The sequence below is a fragment of the Rousettus aegyptiacus genome, unplaced genomic scaffold, assembly GCF_014176215.1.
Source record: "Rousettus aegyptiacus isolate mRouAeg1 unplaced genomic scaffold, mRouAeg1.p scaffold_m13_p_2, whole genome shotgun sequence".
In the NCBI taxonomy this organism is placed as follows: domain Eukaryota; kingdom Metazoa; phylum Chordata; class Mammalia; order Chiroptera; family Pteropodidae; genus Rousettus; species Rousettus aegyptiacus.
The window spans coordinates 40,657,206-40,673,176 of NW_023416295.1; the positions used below are offsets into that span (position 1 = coordinate 40,657,206).

A 15,971-nucleotide genomic window follows, 5' to 3' on the forward strand; every position below is an offset into this window, starting at 1 on the left:
AACTTAAATAATTATAAGGAAAATGCAAATCAAAACCACAATGAGATAAGACCTCACAATGATTAAAATGGCTATTACCAATAAGACAAGACAAAACAAGAATTAGGATATGGAGAAAAGGGAACCCTCATACACTGTTGTTGGGAATGTTAATTGGTGCAGCCTCTATGGGAAATGTTATGGAGTTTCTTCAGAAAATTAAGAATAGGTCATAATTGCAGTACGACCCAGCAATCTCTCTTCTGTGTATCTACCCGAAAAATTTGAAATCACTGATTCGTAAAGATATATGTACCTCTATGGTTATTGCAGCATTATTCACAATAGCCAAGAAATGGAAACAACCTAAGTAGCCTTGAACAGATGACTGGATAAAGAAGATTACATATATACAATGTAATAGTATTCAGCCATAAAAAAGATGAAATATTGCCATTTGCAACAACATGGATGGATCTTGAGAGCATCATGCTATGTAAAATAAGTCAGATGGAAAAGAACCATATAATTTCACTAATATGTGGGATATGAAACAAAAAGCAACAAATGAACAAACAAAACAAGCTGTAGATATAGATAACAGAATTTTAGTTACCAGAGGATACACAGGATAGGGAAAGGATGCAGACAGGAAAGGGAGTCAAATATATGGTGACAGAAGGAGACTAGACTTTGAGTGGTGAACAGATGATGTGGAAATTGGAAATAGTGGATTATCAAATTGTATACCTGGAACTTATATAATGTTTTTAACCAATATTACCCTAATAAATTTAATTTAAAAGACACCTCCACGTCACCCCCACATCCCCAAAAAGAAGAAACTCACAAAGTATATATTCAACTCTTGGATAGATATCAGGTAATGAATATGGCGTCATGAAAATGAAGACTTATGAAAGACTCATAGATGCACTGCTCTCACCCCCTTGTGCAGTCACAGAAGTGCACTCAGCAGGCAGCCTCCAGCAGTCAGTCCTTCAGGATCTGCTTTAATTGCAGAAAGCCACCTCGCCGATAGCCTCACCTTACCCAGGCCAGCCTGCATCCTGTGACTGAGCCAGGCAGGGGCACAAAAGCCTAGCCATTGGGGCCCAAGGCTCTGACAAGCAACAATCTCTCCAGAGGTCCACACCAGGCTGGCCTCACAGTTTCAATTTCTTCCTCTACCCAATCTTAGCTCCATCCCCTCTCTTCCACAGGAGTTAATCCCTATTAAACCTCTTGTACTCCAAACTCTGAGGAATCAAAGTTTTAACAATATTTCAAGGGCTTTCAAAAAGAAAAAGATATATATTTTTTTTATGCTGGGAAGTTTTTGAGCCTCAAGAATCCATGCACATAGTAGTACCAAATAATATATTTTTGATAGTAGTCTCAAGACACAGAGTTCCCCAAAGTGGGAATGGTGGGTGTTAAGGTAGTAAGAAATAGGTACCTACTTCATCTTTCTTCAGACTGAATTGATCAGGTATTTCAGAACTATATCGAGCTCTGGAACAAGGGCAGGACAATAGTCAATAGGCCTATGAACCCTCCCGCCACCAGCACCAATGGAAGCCTATATCAACCACCATATCCTCCTAGATTTATAGTGTTCCTAGTTGGCAGGCCCATATTATTATCCTAGGCAGTATAACCTATGTGCCTATTACACCAGTTCCATGTTTAGCTCCAGGCCCTGTGGCCAGGTTTATAGAGGGAGTGTGTGTTAAAGGAGGAGATGAGAGGAAGTCAAACACATGCCCTCTCCATCTTTCTAGTATTCCACCTTGCCGGGGAATAAGGATAAGTTGGTATGCCTCCATGACCTTGTAATGGCTTCAGATGAAAACTGTGACCTTCATTTCTTATCAGTGGAAACCATTTGAGTCTTTTTCAGAATTTTAATCCTATAAGAAATGTATTTTTATTTAAAAAAGAAGGAAGGAAAGAGAGGAGGGGAAGGGAAGGGAGAACAGGAGACAGAAGAAGAGAGGAGGAGAGGTTTAATTCTTAGAAAATCTGTAAATATAGGATCTTGGATAATTAGACAATCGATATGTAATATAAATATCCCAATTACATGGGTAGTGGCTGATATTATAAAATATGTAAAGAATTAGAAAAAGAGAGAAGAGAATAAAAATATTTGGCTATAATCTTACAACAAATAGCTCACTTTTTAAATTGTATGTACTAAAAAAAAAAGTCACAAGTCATAGAGATGACCAAGTTATAAAACTTGAGCAATAAAAAATATATATTTGAAATTGACATGATCTGTTTCTTTTAAACATAAAAATTTTACAAATTACTTCTAAAGCATTCCAATTTTATTTCAGCTTGCAAATGGTGAACTGGTTTCAGCATTCTCTTCACTCTGCTGTCAACATATTTACATTAAAACTAACCTAGAAATCTACAATTTTAAGCAACTCCTAGATAAAATGGGTTACTTTAAAAGCACATGTTTTAAAGAAATAGTGTATGTTGTCTAACTGAAGGCAATACTATACTCAATGAAAATGTTAACAAAATCCTGTTTGGGATCTTGGTGCTCCTATTTAAAGCACAGAAGCTATTCATAGGCTTTCTGCAGCAAAACGTGGGACCCTCCTATGACTTAGACAAGACATCAGCGCTTGGACCCCCACCCCCACAGGAATCCTGAGTCCTCCCTTCAGGCTCTCTCTGCTACTGAGGCTGAACCCTCAGTTGGCCTTGTCACCAAAGGGCCCTGATCAGCCTTTGACACAAATAACAGTGGAACACATTCTGCAGTTTCTCCCTATCTCCTCCTCACAGATAATGTTGAAAGTCTTAAATTTTTCAAACATAAGTGTATATTGTAAAAAAAGATAAAGACATAGTATCTCCAAAGGAAAATAGTCATTGGAATCACCATTTTTATATGCTTTATTTTAATTATTTAACACTTTTATTTATCAGGAAAGTTAAACATGTTCTTCATCAGGAGAACTATAAATAGATAGCTTATTTATAGCTACATCTATGTATTATTGATTTTCCTTAAAGTCCTCCAAAAGTTACATTACACTAGTAATCAAATGTTTTTAGAGTGCTAATATCAATGTAAATGTAAAATTACAGCTAACTCAACTAACTCTCCCAAAGACTTACTTCAAAAAGCAAATGAAGTTTGGTGAAAGATTTTTAAATGACACTTACATATGGGGCCCATTCTCCTTTGTTTTATAGATCCCCAGCCATGCATATGGTGAGAGCTAACATAGAACCACCTATCAAAACATTTTATGACTTCCTACTCTGTGTCCTCAATTGTACTAGTTCTCTGTTGACAGTAGAATAATCTGGCCACCTATGCTGATATTGCAAGGGAGCATATACTCCTCAACTATGTGTTGAGGCAACTGGCTTTGGAAAGCTTTTCCACGGAGCAGTGTAAATTTGCTCAAGTGATTTAGCTTCTCTGAGCTTTGGTTTTTCTCAAGTATAAAATAGAGATAAAATCTTCCTTTTCTAGGGCTGTTGGAAGAAATAAATAAGAAATATACACAAGGTGTCAGGCCCAGGGTTTGTTATTCAAAGAATGGTGAATGTTTGCTGTGGTTAGTAATTATGGTTATAATAGTAATTTTTTATATATATATTAGTAGTAGCTATTTCATAAAGAACCCAGCTGGGAAAAAATGCTGCAATAGCCATAGCTTTCTCTGCGTCCCCGGATCCCTACCAATAAGGCAGGTAGCCACATTCTATAACTTCTCCTCCTGGTATAATACATCCATGTACTCAAAAAACACACATACGTGGTAGGGATATCCTCTGCCCACACCCTAGGTCACAGGCATGAGCAGAGAATATCATCAAAGAGGAGTGATTTCAGGATTCAAAGTATCTGCTGATTCCTAAACTTTTCCATCACTGGTTATTTCTGGCATGACAAATAAAAATTGGGTTTCTCAAACATTTGGTCCAAGATGTGGTCCACTTACAACGTACCAGGCACCCGATATGGTAGAGAAAAGATGTGTAGGGCCCACTGCTTTCCCTTAAGGAGCTACAATCTCATAAAGGAAAGAAGGGCATGTGAATAGTAAGGGGCCACGGAAATAAGTCGAAAATTGGAGACCTCAGAGAAAAACTCTAAGCAGCAGGCACAATCAAAAAATACGGGACCTTAGAGCCAGGAGATGGAAGCCAAATGTAACTGCTTCCGCTATGGCCTGTTTATGTAGACATGAGTCCCTGGTCATTCCTTAAACTTCCCTTTCTAAAGCATCTTTCATAAGGTGAAGAATGTAGCACATTGGGTCAATGATTATATGATGTATAATTATGCCATAATATTAACAAAGAGGCAAAGCTAGTCACTCTAATCAGCCATTATTTTATAGTAGAGCATAGAGGCTAGATCTCATATATCTTTTTTAAAAGAGACATAATTTTTAAGTATATCCTAAAACAGTTCCTATCTTTATTTAAATAGAATGAAGATTAATGCATATTATGAATGCAAGACATAGCTTTTTAAATTTTTATTTAATTTTTATTAAACTTGTTGGGGTGACACTGGTTAATAAAATTATATAGGTTTAAGTGTACAATTCATCATGTGCATATTGCATTGTGTATTCACCACCCAAAGTCACACCTCCTTCTGTCACCATGTATTTGACTCCCTTGACCCTTATCTACATCCCTTCCTTCCCTTTTTCTCTCTGGTAATCACCAAACTGTTATCTGTGTCTCTGAGTTTTTGTTTGTCCTACTCGTTTGCTTTCAGTTTTATATCTCACGCATGAGTGAAATCATATGGTTCTCAATTTTTTCTGACTTATTTTGTTTAGCATGATAATTTCAAGATCCATCGATGTTGTCACAATGGCAGTATTTCGTCTTTTCTTATGGCTGAGTAATATCCCTTTGTACATATGTATCACATCTTCTTTATCCAATCATTTATTGCAAGATACTTGGTTGTTTCCAGTTAGCCACCATGAATAATACAATAAATATCAGGGTGCATATATCTTTATGGATAAATCTTTTCAATTTTTTTGGGGGGGTGGGGGGTGGGGGTGGGAGTGGGGATAAATATCCAGAAGGAGGATTGCTGGGTCATATGGTAATTCTATTCTTACTTTTTTCGAGGAATCTCCATACTGTTTTCCACAGTGGTTGTACCAATTACATTCCCACCAGCAGTGTATGAGGGTTTCTTTTCCCCCACAACCTCTTCAACACTTGTTATTACTTGTCTTAAAACATAGCTTCTTAAACACCAGTGCAATGAGAAGGTTTGGCAAAGCCATTAAAGGGATCAGCAGAAAAATCTTATCTGAACTTTCCTCATCTAATTAAAGTAGAAACTTCCAAAAATAGAGCCAATATTAACCCCCTTCTTGGGCAGTTTCCAGCTTTCCTCCAGGAAGGAGACTGCCCAATAGAACCTCCCAAACTTTCACATTGAAACCTGAAACCACCCTTAGCCCCTGTTGTTAAGCTGATGTATAAACGTTTATCTCTAGCTATTCTGCTAGCTACTCATACTTAGTATTCCCAAAATAGAATAAAACTTTTATCCTATTAATCTGTCTACTATCAATTAATTTGTAGGCCCCATCACTGGGGCCTACAAAACTAGACTTAAAAAAAAGTAATTTTTAAATGATTTATATTCATTTGTCTTGATTTTTTTTTTTCAAAATTTATGGAGTTTGGTGAATTTTGTTGGATTCTAGTCCTCTATTTTAGGACCAAATCAGCATGCCTTTCCACTATATCTTGTTAAGTTTTATAAGACATTAAATAATAGAATTTTTGCTTACTCCAAGTATGTTTGTGGTTAACATATTTCTTGGTAAGTATGTCTAATTAAAATTTCAAATGCACTGAATACATTGTCAGCATGCAAATAAAAGCTGTTCTAAAGGATCATAGTATTTCAAAATGAAGTGTGTTTAGAAACAAAGCATGAAGAATATTAACAGGGTGATGTGTGATCTTGGTTTCGTGTACTCAAATTTTAAGAATCATACATAAATTGCAGTGGTCACCACACCCAGACAGTGATGTTTTCACAGTAACCAATCTATTTATAAAGAAACAGGGGTGATGTGGAAGAAGAACAAAAAAACTAGAGTGGAGAATAAGTAACTGTCCTGAATATATAAAGACAGCAAGAACAACACTAAGGTAATACATGTCAAGGTGGTGTTTTAGGAAAATTTTTTGAAACTTGGAAGATTTGGGAAGATGAGAGTCATGCCTTCTGTTTCTTTTGAATCTTTTTGTAGTCTGAAATAAAGTCATGCACAAAATAGGCTCTCGAATACTAGTGATAGTAAGAGGACAAGAGTAAGGGAGAAAGCGAGAGAAAGAGAGCGAGGGAGAGGAAAGAAGGAAGGGAGCGAGAGGACAGAGGAAAGGAGGGAAAAAATAAGAATCTCAAAGAAAATAAACACTTCTGTACCATCAGGTCATTAAGCATCCCAATAAAAGAGCAAAAATCAGTGACTACTTTTACCATCAAGTTTCAGACATAATGATCAACTGTGAATACGAAAGAGGAAAATGCCCCATATTAAAACCTATGATTACAGGTGTCCCTAAATGTCGCTCAAGTGGCTTTTGAGTTCTGGTTGCCACTGTGATAAGAAAGGCTCAGCCTGAAGGTGAATTGTTTTCATAAGTTTGGGTTTAACACATTCAGCCAGTTTGGAATTTCAAGAAGAGGAAAACATACATTTCTTTCTCCAGTGATGTTTTTACATTCAAATAAGTCAAAAGTAACTATCTTGTCAACAACTCAAGTAATACAAAATATATACATATATTTTGCAATTCATACATCTAAACATACATGGGCATTTTATGGCATCTTCGTCAGTATTTTGGTTTTTCAAATGTGATCTTTAGGTTTGATTTAGTTTCGTATTTTCTTTTCTAAGCTTATAGAAATTAAAAATTCAATTGCCCATACAGGAGAGGTTAATTTACTTGTGTTACAGATTGAAACAAATAATTCAGGCTGTATTTACAAAACAGTTTGCCTCTGTAAACCTCAATGCTTTATAAAAACATCATCTGGTGATAAGTTTGGAATTACTGTGTTGACTTCGCAGAAACCAACTATGTGCTTCTGTGACTTGAATGTGTACACAAATCCCCTGGGACCATGTTAATATGCAGATTCTGATTTTAAAAGTCTGGATTAAAGTCTGAGGCCTAAGGTTTACCATTTCCAGCATCAAGGTGATGCTAAAGCTGCCGGTCAGCAGACCACATTTTGAGAAGTAAGGCTTTAGAGAACTAGAATCTTTCATCAAATATTTTCCATTTTTTTATGAATTATGATTGATTCATTTAGATTTTTCACTTATAGAATAGCTAAGTGTTTCAACCTTTTCTATTCCTTAGTATATATATATATTTTTAAAAAACTGCATATATGGAATTTCTTAAGAAATCTATAAGATTTGCTCACCCCAAAAGGTTGATTTGGTTTTTTGTCAGTCTTTGGTAGAGATAGAAAGCCCTGATTTATTTAAGTCCAACTCTTACATCAAATTTTGCTGCATTTACAAAATGTGCCGATGTGCAAAATCTCAAAATAATCACAGACCCAGAAGCTATCTCCAGACCTGACTAACAATAACATTTTGGGCAAAACATGTAGGAACAGGAAGCTGTAATGAGTTTCTTTTAGCCCCCCAAAGCAACCACAAACTATATTTCATACTGTTATTGGAACAACAGAATCAATGTCCTCTATATAGGCCAGCAAAAAAGACACTATTAAAATGCTATTGGAAGCCATGAATTGAAAAATGGTGCAGACTAAGAGTAATAACATAAGCAGGACACAAACAGGAAGCCAGGAAATCTAAAGGGAGATCCTCCATGGCCTCAATTCTATTTTTAAAAAAATACATATATGCAAAATGAAGTAGCTTTTCATGATTTTTTTTCTAGTTTTAAATTTATTCTAACGTAAAGCAGGAAAACCTACCTCAAGAGATCCTGTCACTGTGCAGCTGAGCTCATGTATTACAACCTGATTCATTAAAAAAAAAAAGGTAAAACCCAAAGTAAATTTGCTCCTGTGAATAAAGTACAGCTTCTTTTTTGCTGTTATTGTAGTTTTCTATTTGTGCGCAAGCTTTTAGTACAATTTGTACTATTTATCTTATTCATCTGGTTAATGTATTAGTTTTTAATTAACTATAGTCAATGAGCAGAGTACTTTACAAGAGAGTGAAATATAAGTGTATTTAGTTAATTTTGTATTAAAATAGAACAGAATTTCAAGAGTTAAAGTTAACATAAAGATTTGACAGCAACAAAAATTACCATTTTTTTTCAAAAGTTGGCTATTTTAGCTTCTTCCATTACAGATGTACTAACTTACCTGATTTTAACTTTGTTAAAAGCTAGAGTAGACACTAAAATACTAATATTAACCACTACTGCCTTTTTCTTAATTTGTCTCACACCCATGTCTCTTAAGACAGAATGGAAAAAATAGTACATGATTGACTATACGCATTAATGTGAGTCAAAAAGGAAATTGAGTGAGGTTTCAGATGTTTAACTCTTTTCAAAACATCAGTTCATACACATTGAACCCATAAAAGGTTCTATATTATTAAAATTAAGAATATAAGTTGATTCGATGAGTTTAAAAATGTTCAAAATATAGCCAAGGATACTGTATTTGTACCATGAACAGGATAAAGTTATCTAACTCCTATATTAAATTGTCAATTAGAGTTGCTCAAACATTTTTTAAACACTTCCCAAAGCCCAGAACTTTCAGAGGCATCACAAACTCCTTCCGATGTCAGAAGGTAGATTGCTCTTTTTTATTTGCTGTGTGACTCAAGGGGAAAACAAAAATCTCTAATCTATAAGGTTGTACAACCTCATTTTAAAGTACAGGCACCCCAGAAAAGTAGGAAAGATGAATGTCTTTTACATTTGTTCTCAGTATTATATGTACTCCTGTCCTTATGAGAAAATCATCTTATAGTAAGACCTTTCACTAAATTCAGAATAGAACTTCATATTTTAACAGCTGACAGCAGAAATTCTTATGCCACTCAACATTTTCAATTTTGTATAATGCATTTGTGTTTACAGGTTATAGAAACTGACCCATATGATGCTAAATACGTTTCCAAGATTCAAATAAAAACCCACATAGTTTACTTACTATGTAAATAAGAAAGAAAATATTTGCTAAACTTTGTCTTTTCATGTATGTAATGAGTCAATTTTTCATAGATTATTATAAGGTTTAAATAATATAAAGGACAAAATGCAGTTCCTGAGACACTATAAGGTCTTAATCTTAATAATAAGTGATCATAGTTATAGTAAGCTGCTCTTTCATTTACCTCACGTATCACTAGTTTGCTGGCAGGCTCACAGAACCACTCTTTCTCTAACCAGAGAATGCACACAAAAGGCCATGGGCCACATTCAGCTTAAAAATATGTGTAGACTGAAGAATATGTTTTGGTTTGGTTTGATTTTTCCAATTTGGTATGTTGATAGCCCTTAGTAGGGATCTGAACTTGCCACTTCACCCTATTTCTCATTCTTCTCCATTCACTCCATTGAATCCACTTTCTTTACTGCCTGTCTGATCCTAGCTCTTCCCCCTGAACCATAAACCAATGTCAATGGAAAAACCCCAAACAATATACCTTCCACTGCAACATCTTCACGTGTAAGGGAAATGGTCCTTTTTTTTTCCCTTACACCATGATTGATAAGTATCTTTTCATTTCATACCACAGCAAGCCAATATCTGAACAGCTAGGGGATACTTGGCACAGACCAATTTGGCAGCATTCCAGCAACTCTTGTGACTGAGCATCCTGGAAAACTGTCTGCTGATCTTCACAGGACTCAGCTTGGTATTTGAGTCTGCTCTGCAACATTATCTTGCACCACTGAAAGAAAACATGAGGTTCTCCCTGTTTGCTATCCCCCTATCCTCTCAACCCCTCAGACAGTGGAATTTTCCATTAGAGATAGTATAGCACCTGGAGAGAAAAAATCAGTTTTTGGTTCTCTTTCTTCTGTCCACTATAATACAAAGCTTTGCTCTTCCTCTCGGGAAAATGTAAGGCTGGCTAGCAGTCAGTTTGACAGAAGGAGAGCAGTGCAGCAGAAAATTGGATAACAGGATAAAAATCTATGGGGCCACAGGAATCTCATCAAAACTGGCTCCTCCTGTCAAAATCCAGACAAATGACAAGGAGAAATATAGAATGTTATTTATATTTAAATATTTCTAATGATATTATAATTATGCTTCTGCCTCTGTTAGCCATTTTCCTGTAAGCCACAACTCTGCAAAACAAATGTTGTTATGTTGGAGAAAATCTACATAAGAATCAGACAGCTTCAATCAGACATCCAGGAAAATCCTATAAACTCCTCAACTAGCTATTTCTAAAGGACAGAGAACAAAAATTTATTTTTTCAAAGACATGTTCCTTAGGGTACAACAGTCAAGTTCAATAAAAACAGATTATTCCCAGCTCTTTGATCGTGGAAAAACAAAAATATTTAGCAGGTAGCTAACAAATTAATTTCATTTAAAATTAAGTCTGGTATTTTGGAAAATGTCCTATAGTCTTTTTTCACATCGTGTCATATTGAGTCATTCTATAGGTCATTATGGCCTTAATTTATTAAACCTTAAAAGCAGTTCAATAAACTGGCATTTAAATTGCCAAAATATGTAAATTTTCTTATTTTAAAACTTGGAAAAAAGTTTTGATATAGATATTCTCAGTCAATATGCATGATAATTAATTCTATTATTAAAACATGACATTTTGGAATACTTCCTTTAAACAATATATAAGTGATACTAAAGAATTTAGCTCCATAATGGAGGACATCATTTATAATATACTATTTATATAAAATCCAATATATATTATACTTCCATAGAATTTTAAGATTCATAGGCATTTATTGGTCATCATATATATGTGTGTGTGTATGAGGAAGAACACACACACACACACACACACACACACACACACACACACCCCAGACCGGGGCGACAAAAAGTGAAAGATTGTCAGCATGCAAATTCATTAATTTATATAAAAACAATATCTTTATTGTCCATAATATATAACACAACACGCACATGCTAAGTGCAGTGAGAAAAAACAAATTAGAATAGTATTCAGTCACAATAATATGCCACCTAAAACTCATGTTCAGAGTGCTTCAGAGAATGAAGCAACCCAGGATCCTCCATTTGTATGTCATTTCCTCTCTGAACATCTCTGGCATGCCATCAAGGTGTCAAACTTCCTGAACCCATTTTCCTAACCAAATTTATTTTTCCCCTGCTACCAACTTCTCCCACTTTGTTCTAAAGGACTCCCTCGCTCTTGCTCACATGTGCTGTTTTTACTGCTAACTTCTCTTGCTTATGTTGTTCCTCTGCCTGGATGGCCCTTGATTCCTCCCTCTCTTATCCAAAGGTCCACTCTCTAAGGTCTAGTTAAAAAGTATCACTTCAACTTGAAGCCTTTTTTGATAATCCAAATGATTGTTTGCCTTGTATAAGGCTGTGTTCTAAGTGTTTAACATATATGACCTTATTTAGTTGTCACAATTCCATAGGTAGTATTTCATTACAGAGATGCAAAAAGCTCAGAGCAGGTACGTAATTTGCCTCAAGGTACATGGGGAAAAAGTAGCAGAGTCCGTATACATGCTCCATGTGTCTGACTCAAAGGCTTATGAAGTTAGCAAACTACTCTGTCATTTTATTCCTTTATAATACCTTTTTCTCTAAATCCATGTCCTAGGTGGTACCGTATAATTACGCATCTAATAGTTCCTGTGTTATATATACTATTCTGGGCTCTTCGGTTAGACTATAAATGTGTAGAAATTTACTTATCACTCCCTCCAGCCTAATACCAGGTATTTAACTCATTAATGGATTAAATCTAGTAAATCTACAGCATTCAAAGACATCCAAGAGAAAGCTATACTCAGGTAATTGCTACTTTGCCATTGGTTTGGATTATTCATAGTTCTGCTAGCCCTGTGGGACTATTTGTCTTCTCTAGTAGAATGTGAAGTCACAAAAGAAAATCTTTGTTTTCATTCAACGAGTCTTTACTGAGTTGCAACTATGTGACAGCATTTTGCCAGACACCTGGGGAAAACACTAAAGAGGTTTAAGACAATCTCTGCTCTTAAGAACCTTCTCCTGTTGGAGAGAGTTTTCTCTATGTTAAATTATATATAATATGTTTTAAGTATATGTTACACGTAAGTATATATTATATATGTATATGAGTTAATATATAAAACATGAGTTTATTTGTAAAATATGCTTTAGTACAGTGCCTAGCATACTGTAAAAGTTAATAAATATTGTATAAATCCAATAATATTAAGAGGAGGATAGTGAGCAAAATTAATCTGCCATTATTCATAATAAATGGTTATTATTTATCACCACAGACATCATTCAACAAATATTTAGTGTGTTTCTATTTTGTCTTCCCATAACTTACAGTCTGGCAAAGTCAATGCTGAGGAGATGTAGAAAGCACAACGAACTGGACTTTTTCTTATGGGCTCTCTCCTGAAAAATGCCTTTGGACTAAATACTTAGTATGAGCTCACTTTTTTCAATATCATATTTTTTTCTCCTTAAAAAAATGAAATGCAGCAAAAAAAAAAAGATAATGTTTTTGTGTATCAGTTTAGATGAACTCTGGCTATAATTTTACCCTAGTATTCACATAAATATATAAATGCTTCTCTCGTGATTGTTTTTATTACATAAATTTGGATACATTAGCCTAGGGTTAGACAAATTAAATGGGAAAATATCATCAATAGGTCCTAGCATCAAAAACAATATGTGGTTCTTTGATTCTGTGACTTATTTAATGGATTACAATGAGGCACCAGCTAAGGGCTGGTGATTTAAATTATAAGCAGAGGGTTCAAAGCTGTGGCTAATTCATTACTCACACATCTCTAGTTGAAATAGTAATTTAAAGTCATTAATTGTAATCTTGTTTCCAAATGACAAGATAAATATCTCAAGGAACATAATATATTATGGTCATAGGTCAAACCAAATGAATGTCTAAAATAGATTAGCACTAAGTGCATGCAATATGTCATGTTTATACATCTTTAAATGGATAAACTGTATTAACATTTAGCAGATTGTTCATTACACATCATCAATGTTTAGCTTTAAGTGCATTAATACTGTACTCAGTAATAGAATTCTCTGAAAATGCCACACACAGAGATGCTATAAAATCCCTGATTGAAAATCTAGTACTTGAGAAAAAAATAGAACAAGCTAATTTGTGCCTTTTCCCACCAAGATTTGATTGCTTTGTTTCACATATCTGTGAAATAGATATATTTTGGCCCTGAAGTGACTCAAACAAGGGCAATGTTACAATCAACAAAAAGAGGAAGTTCCAATATGCCAGGTCCCTATCAATGTGCATCTATATTTTATTTTAAACCTCTCCATCAGCTAGGACTGGGTCGGATCCTCAAACATTGTCCTAGAATAGAAAACCAAATTGTCTCCTAATATCACATGGCAAAATAAATGCAGAATAAGGATGTGGGCTGTTATTGCAATTATAACATAGACGGTTTTCAGATTTGGGCTGAAATTTAACTGTAGTGACTTTAATATGAACTAACCAGTTTTCCTACCTACAGGACCTGAGATCATTAGTGAAATATTTATCCAACTCTCCCTTTCACTACATCTACTAGTCATTATATACTACTGTTTTTTTAGCCACTTTATTCACTGAATTTTTTTTTCCCTTTGGGAAGGCCAAAATATAATCAGATGTTTGCTTCATGAACAAAAAATTTACAAACAAAGTTAATTATTTAATTTGATTGTTCAATGGCATCTGGCTAAGGAAACTTGACTTGAGAATTGACACATTCCTGTCAAGATGTCTGACAGGTCCATGTGCCAGCATCCCCTCTATATAGACAAATGTCAAAACTTGACTCTCTGGCTCTAATTTCTCTCTGCTGACCAATTACCCATTCCTTCTAATTGTTTCATTCTTTCTTTATATATGTTATTAACACTCAAGCTCAAGCCTACATTTGCTGGTTTGAGAACAATTTAAAGATAATTTTATGCCTGATGAAGTTTAAAAGCTAGAAAAACGTGAGAAAGAAAAACAGAATTCTTAGAAATGACTGTTGTGTGGTTCTTTTTTCAATTAATCTGGGAAAATCAATGTGGCTTGCATCACTAGCTTGAGGTATAATTAATATCATAAATCTTTTTAATATTTAAATTAATCATTCAATCCCCACAGGACCAATTTAAAAGGAAGTCCAATGGCTACCTCTGGGAACATCTGTGTTTAACCAAGTTGTCAAGAACCTTGGAAGCTTCCTCAGTCCAAAGAGGTCATTTCTGTTCCTCATTCATCTTATGCAGGACAGTTAACACAGGAAGGGAAGGAGGCTGGGAGAGAGAGAGGAAAAACTCAACAACAAAGAAGAAAAAGGAAGGCACTCAAGCCAATCGACCAGTTTCATACTAGCCCTAACATTCGATTGTCATTTCTGCTGACACTGCCATACAAATTCACTACACTTTACTGATCTAGTCCAGTGCATTCGTTTGAGCTTTATTTCTCTCCCCAGTCATGCAGCACAAACTGCTGAAGTGTACCACACACAGGCTTCCAAAGTTACAGATCTTGTTTTACCCTTTCTTTCAGTCTAGGCCATTGTTCCCACAATGCCTGCTGTGACAGAGAGGTCTTCCAGCCACAGACTGTTTTGTGGAATGAATCTTCCTTCCTGATTTCCTACAATTTGCCAAATACTTGCCTTTCCTCAGGGTAAATGATCCTTTGGGGAAACAGGTGAATTTATTTGAAATTATCTCAATCTATCTGATGTTCTGAGAAGGTGGTCTGCAATGGAATGCGGAGATTCTATTTTCTCTTAGAAGTCTTTGAAAATGCAAATTTGCTCCAATTTTCTCGAAGCTTCCATAACAAAAGATACCTGGAGAAAACTTTTTAAGCCATGAAACACCCTGATACATACTTTTCCTGAGTCAATGGCTTCCTATCTCTTTTATTTCAAGAAGGGACAAGAAACTCCTCTCAGGATTAAGAAAACCTCCTCCAATTTGACTCCTGTAGATATCTAGCTTGCAGCTTCATTCACCAACCAAGGAACACAGTTCTATCTTGCCATGTACCCTACATAAAGGAAATATACAACCCACATTTTTAAAATGTATTTTAAGAAAATGTGGAATTGATTTAAAAAGTATAACATAGTAGATAATTGGACCATTTAGCACAGAGGTACCCTTGGTAACAGTACCCTAAATTTTGTCCAAGTATCATCCCTTCCTAGATATAGCCTGTGTGTTTGGAGGTAATTGACTCCCAACTCCCACGTCTGTAGAGATAGGTGTGTCTCGGGACCCAACTAATTGTGTTTCCCTGGACACACTGATTGATTCAAAGATGGGTCCACAGCTCAAATTCAGCCTATGAGAACCGTGTCTTCACTCTAGTCTTCAAGGAGAGAGCTCTCCTTCCTATTAGACGAGATGTGTAACCACAAACAAAAAGCCTGCCTTAAAATGGAACCAACCGGAGGAAGAAGAACTAGCAATAAATCCTGGTCATATCAGATATACAGTGCTCAATTAATAAAATAATAAACTTTCTTATTTTGGTTTGGGATTTCTATGGAAAGATTCTCACCTGATACATAGTAACAATTAGCACACTAGAAGGTTTAAATTAGTGATGTACTGGGTAGAAGGGAAAGGGTGGGGAAGCACATTTTCTTTTTCTCTTTAAATATGTGCTTGATGTAACCACTCTAACAACAGGAAATACAGTTTAATTGTAAATAAGCTAACATAGTTCTAAGAATAATCATCTAACGCTAACAGCCTGGGTAGT

At 35.3% G+C, this 15,971-nt stretch overlaps 1 long non-coding RNA gene across 9 annotated transcripts in view; it reads right to left on the bottom strand.

Annotated features, from left to right (window-relative positions):
- Positions 1-15,971, bottom strand: part of LOC107520629 — a 232,097-nt gene that overhangs the window by 146,644 nt on the left and 69,482 nt on the right. The window lies entirely within an intron of this gene.